Raw genomic sequence first — 18,023 nt, 5'->3', positions numbered from 1 at the left:
TTGTATTATTAACCTTATTTTAAATATTTCTATGTGCCTTTAGTATTTAAAATAAGACAAATGTAGAGAAGGTGACTATTACTAGATTAATATTTGTCCTTACCCAGAATTTAGATTTTGTGCTATTTAACACTCATAAAGGAGAAAAGAAAGCTGGAAAGAAGAAAAGCATAAAAAGAAGAAAAAAAAAGATCAATTTGTGTGGGAAGCAAACTTTTTCTATGGTATTTTTCTCTAAATGGAAAGGATTAAAAATGCCTCGAATGTGCCATAAGCATGACATATATTCTCTATAGAAGCAATTTTTTAAAATTCTAAATGAGGAAATTTATGACGTGTTTTCTTGAAACAACAACAACAAAAAATTGCCACTTCCATATTCCGATACATTTAAAAAAACAACACCCAAATCTATTAGAGTCCTGTCAGCTTGTTAAGCGATTAAGTAATGATTGTAAAAGACATTTGACACACAACCTATACTAGTCATAAAGCTGAGAGACCTAAGATGGCCTTACTAGCTGCGAGTGTGAATATTTTAGCATTTTTGTGGTATTTCTGGATCGAGATTGATTCCAGGTGCCATCTCCACATACCGTATACATGTAAGAGAAGCTCTTCTCGGCTAGACATGGAGGGATCCTTGGAACCTGCATCACTGTCAGTCTGGCTCTCTGAGGCCAGTGATACCACAGCTTACACTTAACCTCTTACTAGTCATCAAAGCAGCAGTGACTTTTTTTTTTTTGTAAAAGGACAGATTTTCACTTCCACTTCCTGTTAATCAAAAAATATTAGCTATCTTGAGTCACCTTTATATTTTCACCCCCAATAGATTTTGGCAAGTAGACAGTGTATCCCCGAGACATCATCAGATGCTGAAGGATAGCAGAAACAACATAGAAGGTGCTAGACTCTTTCTATTGTTGCTTTTGCGTATTTATAGCCCACATTCCTTAACTTTACATGCTCATTCTCCCTTTTCCTGACTCTGTGACACTACGCTTAAGTATGTTTTATATCTAATACCTCTGACCTGCATTGACACTGTTGGATTTCCTCTTCTCACCGTTTAACTATAGGTTTCTCCAAAGATTCTATTTCCTTCTAGTCATTCATTGGGGAGCCCTTCCATTACGATTCTAGTCATCTCTTTCTGTATTTAGGCTTCCCAATGCCCCTAAATTCTACACATCCAAGACTTTTCCTGTCACCAGAAGTCATCTGCAGTTGAAAATGCCTTTCTCTCAGGTGACACCAAAGTTCCTCCCTCAGGATTACTTGCTCCTTCTTATTCAAAGTGGCCCATTCTAGGTCAAATAATGTAACATGTGATAGTGCTCCTAGCACAGAACAGAAGTATCCATGCTTATAAACATACCAATTACTGAAGGGTAGTTATAAATACTATGAAACTAATAACTACTCTTGCTGTTTGTTGAGGGAAGGCAGACTGAGGTGCCCAGTTTTGTTTTCACCTGTCAGTACAGACAGACCTGACTGTTGCTGAAACATAGCAGGTACAGAGTGTGAAGAAGTCACACAGCGGTACAGAGCGTTGTTGCCCGGGGAGAGTCAGCAGCCTGCCTCACAAGAGGCCCCAGAGAGCTGAATTAGAGCAGTAAGGAAATAATAACAGCCACCACTGGACTAACTACACAGTTGAGCCTGAATCAAGACAGGGGTTAGGGGGCTGACCCTCCATGCCGTCAGAAATCCACATGTAACTTTTCACTCCCCCAAAACTTAACTAATGGCCTTACCAGTAAGCATAAAAAATCTACTAACACACATTTTGTATGTGTATTACATACTGTATTCTTACAATAAAGTAAGAGAATAAAATGTCATTAAGAAAATCATAAGAGAAAATGCATTCTATACTCTACTGTAGTGTATTTATTGAAAAAATCTGCATATAAGTGGACCTATGCTGTTCAAACCTGTGATGTTAAAGGGTCAGCTGTTTATGCATATGTGCATATTTACATATATAGACACACACATTTATATGTGTATATGTGCATATGTGTGTGTTGTACATGAATTCTCACAGTAACCCTATCAAATAGGAATTATTGTTTCCAATTTAAAAATGGGGACATTACGGCTTAAAGCTTTATGTACATTATCCAAGATCACACAGCCACATTTAAAGAATTTTTCTTTTGTTTTTAAGTAATCTCTACACCCAATATGGGGCTTGAACTTATGACCCCGAGATCAAGAGTTGCATGCATGCTGTAGTGACTGAACCAGCCAGGGACTCCCCCACAGCCATATTAAAAACCTTCCAAGCATTACCTTAAATCAGGGACTATATATTACTAGGCTATATAGCACTATTCAACACAGGCTGAAAAATCTAATTTTGGGAAGGAGGGGAGACAGAGTATTTTAAAATCTCAGGCTTAACTCCTATTGACCCAGCCTGACTATATGTCCCAATTTCCTAAGTCTGTTTTAGCCTATTGTCTCAGGGCACTGATAATACCCTCTTTCACTCTAAAATACTGTGGTTTAGATAATGAAATATAAGGCTAACTTAAGTGAGCCATATTTACAAGATTGTTGCAGAAACTTGATGTGCAATGAAAATATAACTGTTCACAAAGACGTTCATACTTCTGCGACATGGTCACTGCATTCTTTTCTGAAACAGATCTGAGTGGGAAGCAAAAGAACTAGGAGAATCAAACCATAAAGTGAATCAAATGTGTATTCATGGCAGGCTGAGTCTAGGACTGTGCAGCCAATGGAAATGGGATACTCACAGCCATTTGGCTTCAGTTCCAGGTCACGCATGGCTCAGTAGTTCGATGCCTACGTTCTGGGATGCTCCTTTTGTTGTTTCCAAAGCTGGTTGGTCTCTCTGCTAATGAACACATGCTTTAAAAAAAAAAAAAAACCCATAAATACCTTACTCAGGGTACAACGAGAAGCCTGATGTCTGGGAACCATTCTATTTTCATTAGTGAGTAGTTTTGTGCTTCTGCTCTGATTGTGTGATTGGCGAGAGGGCGTTTTCCTTATGGCCAAGGTACAGAAGGGCATGTCTCTGTAGGAGGGACAAGGGGACCGCATTGTGCCTTTGAGCTTAGACTTTGCGGTCAGACAACCTGGCTTCCATTTCCCCCATTCTCCAAGTTACCGGTGGTATACCTTTGAGTTTTACTAGGAGTTTTGAAGACTCCATTTTTCCATTTGATAAAAATGGTTGAAAGTTATCCACACTTGCCATTTGCCAGGCACTGTCACAGGAACATTACCCATATCAAAGCATTTAACCTTCATGCCAGTCTTATAAGCAGGGGACTGTTAACTGTCGCTATTCTAGTAGGCGGTATGAAGAGGCTCGGTAACTTGCCCAAGATCTCACAGCCAGTGGTGGAGGAGCTGAGATTGGGAACGAGGCAGTGTGCCTCCAGAACCTGCCTCCCCAACCTCCCGGACTTCGTCCGGTAACACCGGAGTGAGAGTTCTTACCTACTAGTGATACATATTTAAATGAGGGGGTGCGTTGAAAGCATGCCATGGTGCCTGGCATGGAGTGAGGCTCGATCAGTGCTAACTGTAAACATTGTAGTTCCAGGTAGTCCTTTCCCTCTCCTTCCCAGCCTCCATTTGCACTCAAGTCAGACCACAGTTATCTTTATTTCCCACACCACATAATTACTGCTGTTTCTATACCTCTTTCTTTAATTAGAGAGACCTATATTGTGTGCTTCGCTTTTTCAAAACATGCTTATTCTTCACAGTCCAGCGCATGGGACCTTTATCATCCTACTTTTTTGGTGCCTTCATCCACATCAGTTTTGATTCTTAAGAGTTTTATTGTAATTAGATTGTTGGAATAAGAAGTCTATATTGTTTTTGGACAGAACAGAATTTACTCATATAGGTTTGCCATGTAGATATACACATTTCACTTATTTCAATATTTCATATTAATATCTTTTCAGTGAGGCATCCTTTATCCACAACTTTGCAAATATTTATGATTATTTAGTATGTTAGTAAGTGTTGGATATGTGTTTTATTTTATTTTTTTTTAATATTTTATTTATTTATTTGTCAGAGAGAGAGAGAGCACGAGCAGGGAGAGCTGCAGGCAGAGGGAGAAGCAGGCTCCTGGAGCCTGATGCGGGGCTCCATCCCAGGACCCTGGGATCATGACCTGAGCTGAAGGCAGATGCTTAACCAACTGAGCCACCCAGATGCCCCTGGATGTGTGTTTTAAATGGGATGTAAAATGTAAGGTTTTCTGGTATGTTTCAGTAAATATATCTCAAGAATTGTTTGATAGTTTGTAATGGCACTTGTAGTATACGAGGGCACTCATTTGTCTGCGGTGATATCACTACTAGATAACATATATTTTTTATTTACTTCCAATATGATAGTTCCAAATAGCATATATTGTTGTTTTTATTGGAATAATTTGAGAGAATAGAAAATTTCTTTTATGTTTTTCATTGTGGGGGGGAATTAGTAGTTTTTCTTATTGCTTTATAGATTTTATTATACAATAGGGGTCATGTTGCCATTTTTTTTCTTTCAAATGTTTGGTAAATTTCTTAATTGTTTGCTCTGTCTTGACTTGTATTTCCCCAATTAAATAATAAGCTCTGTATATATCATGGTTCACACACAGCAAATAGTTAATGTTCAACTAATTTTAAATTCCGAAAGTAGTAATCGCTTAGATTTTAATTATTTATTAGATATTTTAAAATGTCTTTAAGTTTCACTAGCAGCACAGATAATAAATTTCTAAACACAGGAGACTCTGCCTGTTTATGCAGTACTTGCACAGCACTATTTATTTAATTTTAATGAATATAATGTGTATTAACATTAATGTACTTTGACTATAATATGTATTATGTAGTACTCTAATGTGAGCATACACGGTGTAATTAATATTCCTTTACCAGAGTTAAAGTGTAATGTGGCTAACTTTGTTTATTGAAGGAATATGAAATTCTTTCCTTCCAAATTCAATATAGGAAATGTCATATTCCCATTTTCATCTCTGCTGGATGGGACCTCCTAGCATCCAGAGATGGTTGGTCCCGTGAGATCTGCTAATCCTTTCCTTGGTCAATAAATTCTTCCCTAGAGTTCAGCAAAATGACAATAATGTAAAGATAATTTGCTTCTCCAGGAAAAATGTTTCCTTTTTTTCTTTGCTTTGATACACTGTTCTTTTCATTTTTGGCTCTAGTTTAAAACATGAAGGAGAGCAGTAAATGACCAACTGAATGAAAATGAAAACTTAAGAGTTGCTACCCCAGTAGAGTAAATGCCTTTCGGTAAGGAGTGACTCTCTTTTATTCTTCCTGTGGTCTATGGTATATTTTTCTTATCTGCAAAATACAGAAAATAATACTTTTCTCTCATGTCGTGCAGATTAACTAAAACTGTGTCTATAAAGAGCTTAAATTTCTGAAGCAAAAAAAAAAAGGTCCTTTTTTCACTCTTAGGGTTCAAGTAGTCTTCCACCCCAAATCTTGATAAATAAAGCTATCGTCAGAGCATTACAGAAGAATCCTGCAGTAATCTTTTGTACTGCGCTGTCGATTAGTCTTCACTATTGTCTCTGTCTACCCTCCCCTACTTCTCCCTTTTATCTGGCTTATATTTCCGCTGTATAATAGAAAAAATGTATTGTTTCTAAAAATCAAAGGTATCATTAGGAAGTCAGTAACTGGGATATTTCAGTCAACATACAGATATTTCACATAACAAAAGTATTCTATATCCTAGTAGAGCTATTTTCTATTACAGCAGAATTTGAGACTTTGATTTTTTAATTTGAGATGATAGGCATTGCAGAAATGTGAACTCACTGCTGGCTAAATCTGGACTTTATGACAGGTAATATGTTATATAATTTAAAATCTATTAAGTGAGGGTGTATATGAAATACTACTATTGGTAGGAATGAAAAAACTGTATTGATCGGGGCGCCTGGGTGGCTCAGTCAATTAAGCGTCTGCCTTCACCTCAGGTCATGATCTCAGGGTCCTGGGATTGAGCCTCACATTGGGCTCCCTGCTCAGTGGGGAGTCTGCTTCTCCTTCTCCTTAGTCCGTTCCTCACCCCCTCCCCCAACTTGTGCTCTCTTTCTCTCTCTCAAATAAATAAATAAAATATTTTAAAAAAAACCCGAAAAACTGATTTGATCTTATCCTTCAATAAAGTCTTGTTGACAATCATAGAAATAATTAGATGCTGTTATTATTCCAGTTACAGATAAGGAAACTGAGACACAGTGACTATATTAGCCATATTAGGCAAGGTCATGCTGCAGTAACAAATTAATTCCAAAGCTCTCAGCAGCTTCACACAACGAAGATTTATTTCTTGTCTATATTACATGCCCACTGTTGGTCTCCATGTACTCTCACTCAGGACCAAGTTGATGGAATTTCCATTGCTTGTGACCCCTCCATCCCATTTCTTAACTTTGAGGGACACTATATGGGGAAGGAGAAAACCTGGAGAACATATGCTGATCTCTGCCCCACTATACATGTATTTTTTCCACTCATAGGCCATTGGCCAGAACTCATCACATCTCTTCATCTGTAAGAGATAGAGAAATATAGTCCTCCCTTGTGCTTAGGAAGGAGAGGGGAATCAGATTTAAAACCTTAGAATAATTTCAACAGAAAGTTGAAGTCGCTTGTCCAAGGTCCAATAACTGGTAAATAATGGAACTGGGATTTAAATCCAGACAGACCAGCTCCAGACCCTGTACTCTTAACAGCCTCACAGTTGTTGAGATCTGATAACACCTGACGTCATTTTATGACGTCATTCTTGCTCCAAATTATATACTTATTGACTTATTTTGGAATCATTTATTCCGAATATCCATTGCTTTAAAAAACAATAAAGAAATGGCTTCTTAAAAAATCATAGATTTACTCTTATCTAACATACCTCCTCAGTATAGCTATTGAGCGTGTTCTTGATAAATATGATATACATTTAAATTTTGTATATAAGTATCAGATATAATCAACATATAAATATATATGATATTTACAACAAACAACAATAACGGAGACTGTTCCAATGTCTGTCTGGTTTACCAGGCATTTTAAAGAGGTGTACCTTAATTGCTCATTCTCTTCGGATTCTTAAATATCAAACTATATCTGTTACTTTGTAAGGTTACTAATCAAGAAGGAGGACAAAGCATTCAGGACAGTCTACCCATATCCTGGGACTAACAAGATTCTTTTTTTCTCAGTCTACAAAGGAAACAGTATTTTAGTAACTCTAAGCCTGGGCAAACTCTGTCCTAGTGTCCTAAGTAAACAGCAGATGAATTTCATATTTGCTTTATTATAATTTACATAGACTCTGCAAAAGCTATAAATGCTGAGATTGGATTTTCCTACCCATACCTTTAGTCTAGTCAAGGAAAACAAAAAACTAAACACACATTAGATTTCAGAATATCTTCTTGTTATTGCCTGCTCAACAGCAAATAATATGAGGATCATAAAGTCTTGAAGAAGATGCTGAATTTCTGTGGGAATGGATAAAAGTGCTCCCTAGTGTGTTAAATTCATTCTAAAGAGTGCTTACTGGGGAAAGAAAGACATTTTATTGTCAAAGGAATTTAGGTGTGCATAAGGTTACAAATTTGTATAGGCCTGCTAGATAAAGTATGTGCAAGAATGAAATAAAGAATTTAGGATAGTAAAGGTCCTGATTTTTTGAGCTTAGAGACTGGTGTCTTTCTTTTGATTTGGATTAAGTTGTAACTCATTCTAATCAATTATTTTATTACTTTGTCAGAAAATATTGAAATCATTGACAATGATATAGTATGTATATTAAGAATTTAATTTTAAAAATAATAAAATATAAAAGGGGCTCCTGGGTAGCTCAGTCATTAAGCGTCTGCCTTAGGCCCAGGGCGTAATCCCAGGGTCCTGGGATGGAGCCCTGCATCAGGCTCCCTGCTCTGCTGGGAGCCTGCTTCTTCCTCTCCCACTCCCCCTGCTTGTGTTCCCTCTCTCACTGGCTGTGTCTCTCTCTGTCAAATAAATAAATAAAATCTTAAAAAAAAAATAAAAATAAATAAATTAAAAAAAAGAATTTAATAAAACCCTTTAATAAACAAATAGAATAAATGTAGGTAAACTCAGACGTGGTTGTCTTGTACATATTGTAAAGTTAGAATTATCTATTAGATTTATACACATTTAGATGCTTTAGGGCCCAATTCATGTTATAAACCTCTCACTTTTTATATGGAGAAAACTGGGCTCAGGAAGGCGAAGGTCATGCCACTAAATGTCTCACTAGTGGCAAGGTAGAACAAGTGAATTCTATTTACAGTTATCTTACGTTGTTACAAATTTCTTTTTTCTCTTTCATTGAATTTTAGTTCTGATAAATTTTCAGTTGCAGATATTATTATCTGTTATAATTTTAGATGAAGATGCCTACTGTAGATTTCTTAAATTCCACAGAATAAGCGACAACAGCATTGAGGCAATGCAGAAGTAACCTTATATCTGCATAGAGTGAATTAGGCCCTGATTAACTTGACATTATAATGCATTTAGTTGTGACTTTAGAAGGCTCAACTGGCCTTTCACCTTCTTATTCCACATAAGGATATTGCATATTACATATTCCTTCTTATTCCACATACTCCTTCAATACCATTTTAGTTATCTCGAAGACCCTTCTTATAGGGTCTATGAGATTATGACATGAGCAATTACATAAAATAGTTTTAATGCAAAAATATAGTGTAATTTCAAGCTTTTACTTTTTTGTATCAAAGCATTATTAGTGGCAGTTCAAAGTTTTGTTTTTTTATATTTATTTCGGTATCTCTTAGTACTACATTCCTTTGGAGAAATTATTTGTATTGTTCCAAAACAACACAGGACAGCAGGAAGTCTTTCTATTCTAATCAGGGAACAGTTAATATATAACAACAGCTAAAACAGATCTAAAATATTAATAACATATTGAAGTTTATCTCTACCTGCTCACAGATTTCTAATCTTCTTTCTTTGAGTCTGCTGTAAACCAGTTCCAGTTCCGGCTGGCACAGACTCCCGTAGGATGGCTTAGAATCCTGAATTAACAGGAAGGAGATGTGGACTTTAATTCTCTAGCCATTTCTGTAATTGTAACCAGATTATTGACTTTCTTCTGTGTCTCAGTTTTATAGTTTATTTAAAAATGCATTGGGTTAGCATCTCTAAGTTTCATAACTTACATATTCTGACTCTGAGAGTTTCCAAAACAACCTTTATGGATAACAGTGAAACATAGAATAACTTTGTTTTATGAATCAACTACTTTTTCCTTATATTCCACTAGTTAAAAGAAAATTGATCCTCAAGTTCACATAGACTTTGGAGTTATTTGGCTAAACTAATCCCATCATACTGTACCAAGGTCATGGTCCTCTATTGAAAACTTACATTGGATAGCAAGAAGCAACAGGTAGAAAATATTAGTTCTTATGTTAATCGAAGGGCCAATAAAGAAATAGAATTAGCTTAATTAGTAATCAGAGAAATTAAAATTAAGACTTTATTGAGATGGCTTGTTTATACTTGCTAAATTGGTCAAAATTAAGAAGTCTGTCCCAACCAAGTATGGGTGAACATGAGAATCAGTAGGAATATTCACATATGCCAGTCTGCTGGTTGTAGATCAATTGATCCCTCCCACCTTAGGAAACAAGTTAGCACTGTTTAAGGATACTTACATATGTAAAAAACACTGTACTTTTTTTTAAGAAGGGAATTATGAATATGCAATCCAGACTAGTAGTTATATCTGAGAGCAAGGCAGGAGATGGCATAGAAAAGGAACAAAGATTGAAAAATCATGGGTTTTGATCTAGTTAAGTTGGATGGTGGGTTAACTTATTATCATTTTTATTCAGAATTTATTTATATGTGACCTATTCTTTTGTTTGTATCAAGTATTATGCAATGTAAACATTACATAGTAATTATAGCACATGTGTACTTTTATAAACTGAATCTCAACTTTTTGCTAAAATTTTTTCTGGAAACTATAAGAAATTTTATGTAAGAATGAATTAGTTTTTTTCCCAAAAGGAAAAAAATATTACTTGGGGATAAATTAACATTCAGTGGATTGGTATCAAAGAACTTCAAGATCTAGGTGTATACAAAAGTGAGTAATATTCAGACTGCTGGAGGCAGATGGATCAAATGATTATAATATCCTATCACATGAGGAGCACTTGTAAAGTGTTAATGGAAGCACACGAAAGAAATCCCCATTAAGTCTCAGGGAGTCAATGGCATTTAAAAATTAAAAATGTAACAAAAGGAATTTACTAGACAGGAAAAGAAGTAGAGCAAACAGCATGGTCAAAGATGCTCAGGAATACTAAAGCAAAACATTTTGGGGAGAGCAAGTTGCCCAGTGAGTGTGACATTTGGAGGCCATGAAGTCGAGTGGTGGGGATATGTTAATAGAGAGGAAAATCAGGATATGAGGAGTGTGCCCTCCATATTAATACATTTGGATGATAATTGGTAAAGAATTGAGAAAATTTCTAGATGACTATGATTTCTTTCTTTGATAACTGGGGGCGTATTTTATGGGGAAAGAAGACAAATAATCTATTAAACTTGTTAGGTTTTGTATTCCTTATTTGAGAAAGAATGAGAAGCAAGAGTACTTAGACATGCAGGCCAATTTCTGGGGAGAGGTGAGACTTAGAGATGTAATTATATTCTTTAAAAATCAGCTTAGAAGTGGCAGGTGAACCATAGACTGGATAAAAACATCTTGGGATAATGGTGAGGGAAATGAGAGAGTCAAAGGCAGAAATCTGGATTATAATAATCAAGAGGCTGCCATAAGAGGCTGAGAAAGAGAAATCAGATTGGTAGGGCTGACAAAGAGGTAATCATTTCAGTAGGGAATAAAGGGTACTCTTAATAGAGTGCTTAGGTGTTAGACACTGTATTGAGCCCTTTACACACTTTATTTCATGCCATCCTCCCCACACTCTTTAAAGTAATGTGTTATGTTCCTAATTTTAAAAATGAGTTGAATGAAGCAGAAAACAGTTAAATTTGCTTAATGCCACACATATCCAGTAAGTGTTAGAGATGAAGTTCAGACTCTCTTCTGTCTGACTGCTGCTCACACTCTTAAATGCCCCTCTGTACCAGAATAGATTGAAAGTTGATAATGCCCAAAGCCAGAAATTAATCAAATGGAAATTAATTAGAAAATGAAATCAAGATTGAAAAAGAGGCCATTAGATTTAGTAGCTTGTAAGAGCAAGTTTGGTATTCGAATGAGGAATCAATTAAGTGTTGGGGAATTTATGGAAAAATATTTTTTAAAATGTAACTTGGAAGTAAGAAGGTTACAAAGGAATTAAAAGACAAAGATGATAGGCAGCAATGACCTGTATATTTAGACAAACTGAACAATAATGGACAAGTTACTTAATATTTCAGTTCAGTTTTCTCCCTTCTGAAACATAAATAATCCTCGATTTGTTTTAGATGGGTAAATTGAGCAACATACATAAAATCTGTCACTATGAGAGTTGGATAATAGAAGTTTAAATAACATTCGCAATCCCCTAATGTGTGATTTTACTCAGTTCTACTTTTGAAGAATGAGAAGGATAGAAACCAGACCGCAGTGTGTCTATGCCGAGGGGCGGATGAGAATATGGTAGTGGAGATAGAATGTAGAATGTTTTGTAGCATTTGACAGTGGAAAGAATTGCACTAGGGATGTAGTTGAATGGGATGATGGGAATTAAAGGAAGAAACGTTTATAGAATAGAGGGAGAGAGAAACTGAAGATGGAAAAGTGGATGGCTCAGTGCCTTCAAAGAGGCAGGTAGGGTAGTGTTGAATCATGTGGCTGCAAAAGATGAGATTTGAGTGAATCCCCGGATAATTTGTTTCTTTCCCTTCTTTTTAACCCCTTTGAATAACAGGTTTTGGGTCATGTTGCAGTGGAAATTATATTAGACCAATTTTCAGAATATCTGAGGCAGGGTCCTCACTCAAATCTTAGTGTCTGCTACAGACCAAATGTTTGCATCTCCCCCAAATTCATATGTTGATGGTATTTGGAGCTGGAGGGGGGTTGGGAGGTAATTAGGGTTGGATTAGGCCTTGAGAGTGGGGCCATCATGATGGGATCAGTGCCCTTATAAAAAGAGGAGGAGACATGGAATCTTCCATGGTGTGTGACACCAAGGAAAATCTGTGTGAAGGGAACTGACCATGGTGGTACCTTAATCTCTGACTTCCAGCTTCCAGAACCATGAGAAATAAATTTTTGTTGTTTTAGCTACCTAGTTTATATGATCTTTCTTTTCTTTCTTTCTTTCTTTCTTTGTTTGTTTGTTTTTTAAGATTTTATTGATTTATTTGAGAGAGAGAGAGAGAGCGCAAGTGTGCAGGAGCAGGGGAAGAGGGGCAGAGAGACAAGGAGAAGCAGACTCCTGGCTGAGAAGGGCTGCTATCCCAGGACCCCAGGACCCCGGGTATCATGACCTGAGCCAAAGGTAGACACTTAACTGACTGAGCCACCCAGGAACCCCTATATGATATTTCATTATAGCAGCTTCAACTGACTGAAACAGTGTCCCAGGGCTTGCTTGGTTTACCCATTTGTGTAATGAGGCCATTGGACTGAGAATCCTTGAAATCCTTTCCTGTTATTCTGACTTCAGTTCTGACAGTGTCTAAAACAGGTTCTTCTTGAATCTGGTGCTTGTCATCTTTTTCTTTGTTCTTAACCCAACACTAATCCCTAAACTTTTGGGGGAAAAAATCACAGCAGGCAGCCTGAGGCTGTGTGACAGTGGTTAGGGAGGGGAACTTTCAGTAGTTAGCCCAAGGAAGCCCAGAAGTTTATGGGTTACTTATGTACATATCAGGATCAGAACTTTCACTCTGTTTTCTTCTCTCTTTCTCTTTCTCCCACCCTGTTTCTTTCTTTCCTTTCTTTTGTTACAATAGAAAACAAATGGAGACCAGCCTTGAAAATTCCCTGAGCAGACAAAACCAATTTAGTCATACAAATAAAGCTTAGGTTAGCTTATTTTCCAAGACTAACGTGACCTGGGTCATTTCTTGCTTGTGCCTCTGGAAATCATCAGCAAAACTTGAACTCTTTTCCAAAATTGATATGAGGTGACCACTGATCAATTCCCTATCATTGAAGAGAATTCTAATATTATAACCAATCAGCGTGAAGAGTAAACAGTCACTGCTTTCTCACTGTATAAGCTGCTTTATAACAATACCTCCCTGAGCCTCATTCCGTGTTTTGGTCTGAGGGCTCTGGGTTCACAAACTGTCTTTTCGGTGTATGCACAAGGAGCTTTTACTAATTACTACTTCAGTAATTCATTGGTTTTACTTCAGCAATTTCTAATTTTTGATACTTTCTTTTCATTCCTTCTTTTCTTCCTTTTTCCCTCCGCTCCTACTTTTCAAAATGAAATTAGTAAATAGAAAAAATAGCTCTTTTTATTCTATATATTCAAATAAGATAGTCAAACCATTTTGTGGATGAAATATTTTAGATAATTTTGTTTACAGGTATTAAATGTTGATTTACTCATGAATTTTTATTTTAAAATTTGTCCATTTTGCTAAAGAACAGAATAGGAATTTTATAGTACATATGTGACGTGTGTTTCTTCACAAGTCATTTGGAAAATTTGAAGGTCAACATCTCACATGATTTCCTGGACCCTTTCCAGCTTTAAAATTATGGTTACTGCCTATTCTTAGAAGAGCACATCCACATACCTTATACTCACATCCCACACAGACCTGCACACATATGCAGTCACACACAAACACAGACACACACACGCATACACGTCCCAAACACATCCACGTGCATATATAACCACATTAATGCCAATAGATAAAATAAGAATAGTAGTAATACAAATTTTCTAACAAAATTATTTTATGACATTTCTGGAAGATACTGTAAACCAAATGTTTTCAAACATATTTTGATTTGGGGAAGAGTTTAAAGATTACCTTTTCTTTTTTAAAAGAAAAATGTTGAAATCTCCTATCCCATTAGCTTTTTTCTCAATTATTTCTTAGGAAGAAAGTCTTAACATAATAATGATTTCTGTATTGTGCTGGAGAAAAGCGAGGTCTATGATACAGTGCTAATATGATACAGCTGAAATGCTTAATACCATAAGTCTTTCATACCATTTCTTATCACATTAACACAGGGACAGTATTCCTCTCCTGGCCAGCTTAGTCTCTCCATTGCCTCCAACTATTGGAGATTCATGAATATTTAAAAGTTGTGACAAAGCTCTTGTTGACTCCATGCTATGGCTCAACAGCTGAAGTTGGCTTTCTTTTTTCTTCCAGAAGTTGGATTCTCTCAAGGAAGATTCTATTACCTGTGGTGGAGCACAACACCTGGGAGAAAGAGGTAGGCCTTGCCAGATACTTCTCAGAACACAGGAATGAGGATTCTCTGATAGCATTCTGTGTCATCCAATTGACTACATAGGACCAATGGGCTACGGGCAGCATGTGTACCATGTTGGCAGCAAAAGGAGAGGTATGTATGTCCATAGAATTTTCTGTTTCTTCACTGCCAAGCTTCTTGCCGACTTGCTCGCAGTTGCCAGTGTAGCAATTTGACAGTTTACTATTGATCCCCTTTAAGCTGATAGTTTTGCATAAGTACTTTGCATAGGCACTAAGCCATTTCGTGTATCTGACTGTGTAATTGTGTGTTATACCTGATTCCTTTTCACTGAAAGACAAAAAATAACAGCAGTGAATGAATCTGTATTCCCTTGTGACTTCTAATTTGTAAGTTTTTCTTCTTGCAAAGTAGACAGAGAAGACATTCATTCAATACATATAAAATGTGCTGATAATCATCTAAAAGAAGATATATAATTTCTTATGAAAATATACTTTCTTTTTGAATAATCTCTTTTGGTTTTAATAGGGACTTAGATAAAATTACTATGTATTAGGTGTAGGGAAATGGTCATTCAATCAATTCACATTTATTCATTGTTCAGAGGCTTTGGACACTGTCCTAAGAACTAAGCACAATAAAATGAATGTATTTAAACTTGATTAATTTATATTTCTTTTTTGGAAAAAAAATCTATCCTTACTGGAAGAAAAATTTTCAACTTCGATGTAATGTTTCCCTATAATTTTCACAGCTTTAATCTTTAGTCAGTCTAAATTTAGCAGTGAAGACAAGTAAAAATCTTCACCTTCTGACTTTAGTTACTATTTGTTATGAGTCAACAGTAATTTAATATTTATCGTCTGATATTAAAATATAAGATTGTGAATGACTGTAAATGTCCACAAGATTCTCAGTCAAGTTGACTTAAACATTTTTGACACTTACTATCTCCCATGACAGAAGGCCTAGAGATAAGGTGAATTCTAGACAGGCATAATTGGGGCTGTGGTTCTATTCCTCCTTAATGTTCTTCTCTGTACTCTGTTCCTTACATCAGTGTTTTCATCCCCAAGCTGACAAACTTCATGATTAGGTCAAAGCAAAATTTTCACTAGACAAAGTAAAACAGACATCAAAGATCTTACTCAAAGCTATTGGGTGGACCTAGAAGGTATAATGCTAAGTGAAACAAGTCAGAGAAAGATAAATACCATATGATTTCACTCATATATGGAATTTAAGAAACAAAGAAAAAAGAGATAAGCAAATGAACAAAACCCCAGACTCTTAAATAAAGAGAACACAGTCGTAGTTTCCAGAGGGGAAGTAGAAGGCAGGATGGGTGAAACAGATAAAGATTAAGAGTATATTTATCATGATAAACCCTGAGTAATGTATAGATTGTTGAATCATTATATTGTACACCTGAAACTAATATAACACTGTATGTTAATTATACTTCAATAAATAATAATAAAAAAATAATAAAGCTATTGCAATAGGAGAGAGTGGTCAGAACTGAGTTTAAATTCAACAATGGTGAAAAGCGGGAGGATTTTTAAGAGCTAGGGTGGGGTGTATCATAGGCCATCTGTGTGGCCTATCCTGATTGGCTAATGGCTAATTGACTATACCCAAAAGGAAATTAAGCTATCTCTCGTACCTTCTGAAACTACTTAGAGCAAGGGACTGCAGAAGGTAGGCTCCTACTCACCCATGGAAATGGGAGGGAGGCGCTCTATCTTCCCTGATGATTACATTTCAAGGAGATGGCTTAAATCCTTGAAAAAGACAGTCCTGCTTTGTAAAACTGGCAAGAGTCTTTTTAAAAAATCTGTATCTCAAAATGGCAAATAAAGCCAAGTTTTCTAAAGTAAATCTCATAGGAAGGGGAAGTCAAGAGCTGCTGAGTCATGCAGAAACCTGTCTAAAGTTTAATTAAGCTGAGGGGACTATTAAGGCTGTCTTGATCAGTTATAATGTGGTTTTTAGTAACAATTAAAGCAGCCTGTTTCTTTAAGGTTAGTTGGAGAGAGAAAGAAAATGTATCTTCCAACTATGGATTATAAATTCTTCCTCATAGTCCGGTTAGTAAACTCAGTGCTCGTGCTCACTCCTAAAGAGCAATAACGATGAACAGGAGAATGTGCTATGGTGATTGTACTAAAACCAAACTCATGAATCAGTCATTAGAAATAGAGATTTTATTTTATTGTTTTAAAGATTTTATTTATTTATTTGACAAACAGAGAGAGAGAGAGTCCAAGGGGGGCGGGGAGCAGAGGGAGAGGGAGAAGCAGGCTCCCTGCTGAGCAGGGAGCCCAAGGTGGATCTCAATCCCAGGACTCTGAGATCATGACCCGAGCTGAGGGCAGCTACTCAGCTGACTGGGCCACGCAGGTGCCCCAGAAATAGGAATTTTATTATTGGTTTACAGTCACCTTGAAGTTGGCAATGGAGAGATGACTTGAGTTAAATTTGGGTTCTATTGGAGAACAGAAAGGAGAAATGGATCCTGTATAGGCAAGAATCATTGCCACTATGTCTTATTTTAAACATTTTCTTCATTTATGCACATGTTTTATTTGGGAGAGGGGTATAGGTCGTTGTTTAATGGGTATAGAGTTTCAGTCTTGCAAAATGAAAAAGTTTTAAAGATTGGTTGTACAATACTGTGAATATACTTAACGCTATTGAACTGTATACTTAGAAGTGATTAAGCTGGTAAATTTTATGGTCATGCATTTTTAATACAATAAAAATTTTTAAATATATATCTATTTATAAAAGTATTAGAGTAATTGAGGATAATTAAATTAGTCAACCATTTTTTATTATCTAATCATTCTGTTTGTGAAATTTTATTTTTAATTCTTATGAATAGATTTTGCTCTTAAGGATATTTTAATTTTAATTTTTGTTTCATAATGATATGAATCAGGGCAAACACTGCTGCATTGAACATGATTTACTCTCCTGTGGAAATATTACATTGGCCTGTTAGACACATTGGAGTTAATGAGCTTATCTTCAGGACAAAAGGCAGAAAAATAAATGCAGGTATATAAGACACTAGGGTGACACACTTTAAACCCACAAATCATTTAGAAAACTGTAAACTTACTCCTTGTACACATCTAAAACTACCATTGTCTCCCCCGCAAGAATATATACAACTGTTAGCTGTACTGTAAGGAAGTGACTAACTTTTGCTTCTGAAAATAGGACATGGGAAAAGCTTTGATTCTGTTAAGGAAATGATTTTAAAAGTTGGGGATGGATATAAAGAAAGATACATAAGAAATAAAAATCTTATGGATATATAATATTATAGGACAAAGTTTCAGAAGTTAATGTCCTATGAGAAAGTTATTTTGGAACAAAGTAAAGCATGCAACTTTCCTAATCATGATAGATCTTCTAAAATAAATGTGAAATACTTCTCCATTAAGATAAGATTTATGGGTTCTGATTTATGAGTCATTAGTACATGAATACACTTCTTGAATTAAGAAGGACATACACCAGCT

General features: G+C 36.0%; 1 long non-coding RNA gene across 1 annotated transcript in view; it reads left to right on the top strand.

Annotated features, from left to right (window-relative positions):
* Positions 1-18,023, top strand: part of LOC113251406 (uncharacterized) — a 93,772-nt gene that overhangs the window by 7,261 nt on the left and 68,488 nt on the right. Inside the window, exon 3 of the long non-coding RNA XR_008957907.1 lies at positions 14,424-14,619. This is a non-coding gene — a long non-coding RNA (uncharacterized LOC113251406). The remainder of the gene's footprint in view (positions 1-14,423; positions 14,620-18,023) is intronic.

Source organism: Ursus arctos, unplaced genomic scaffold, assembly GCF_023065955.2.
Source record: "Ursus arctos isolate Adak ecotype North America unplaced genomic scaffold, UrsArc2.0 scaffold_10, whole genome shotgun sequence".
In the NCBI taxonomy this organism is placed as follows: domain Eukaryota; kingdom Metazoa; phylum Chordata; class Mammalia; order Carnivora; family Ursidae; genus Ursus; species Ursus arctos.
Note: the sequence above shows the minus strand (reverse complement) of the source record. Positions and strands in the feature narration are given on the sequence as shown.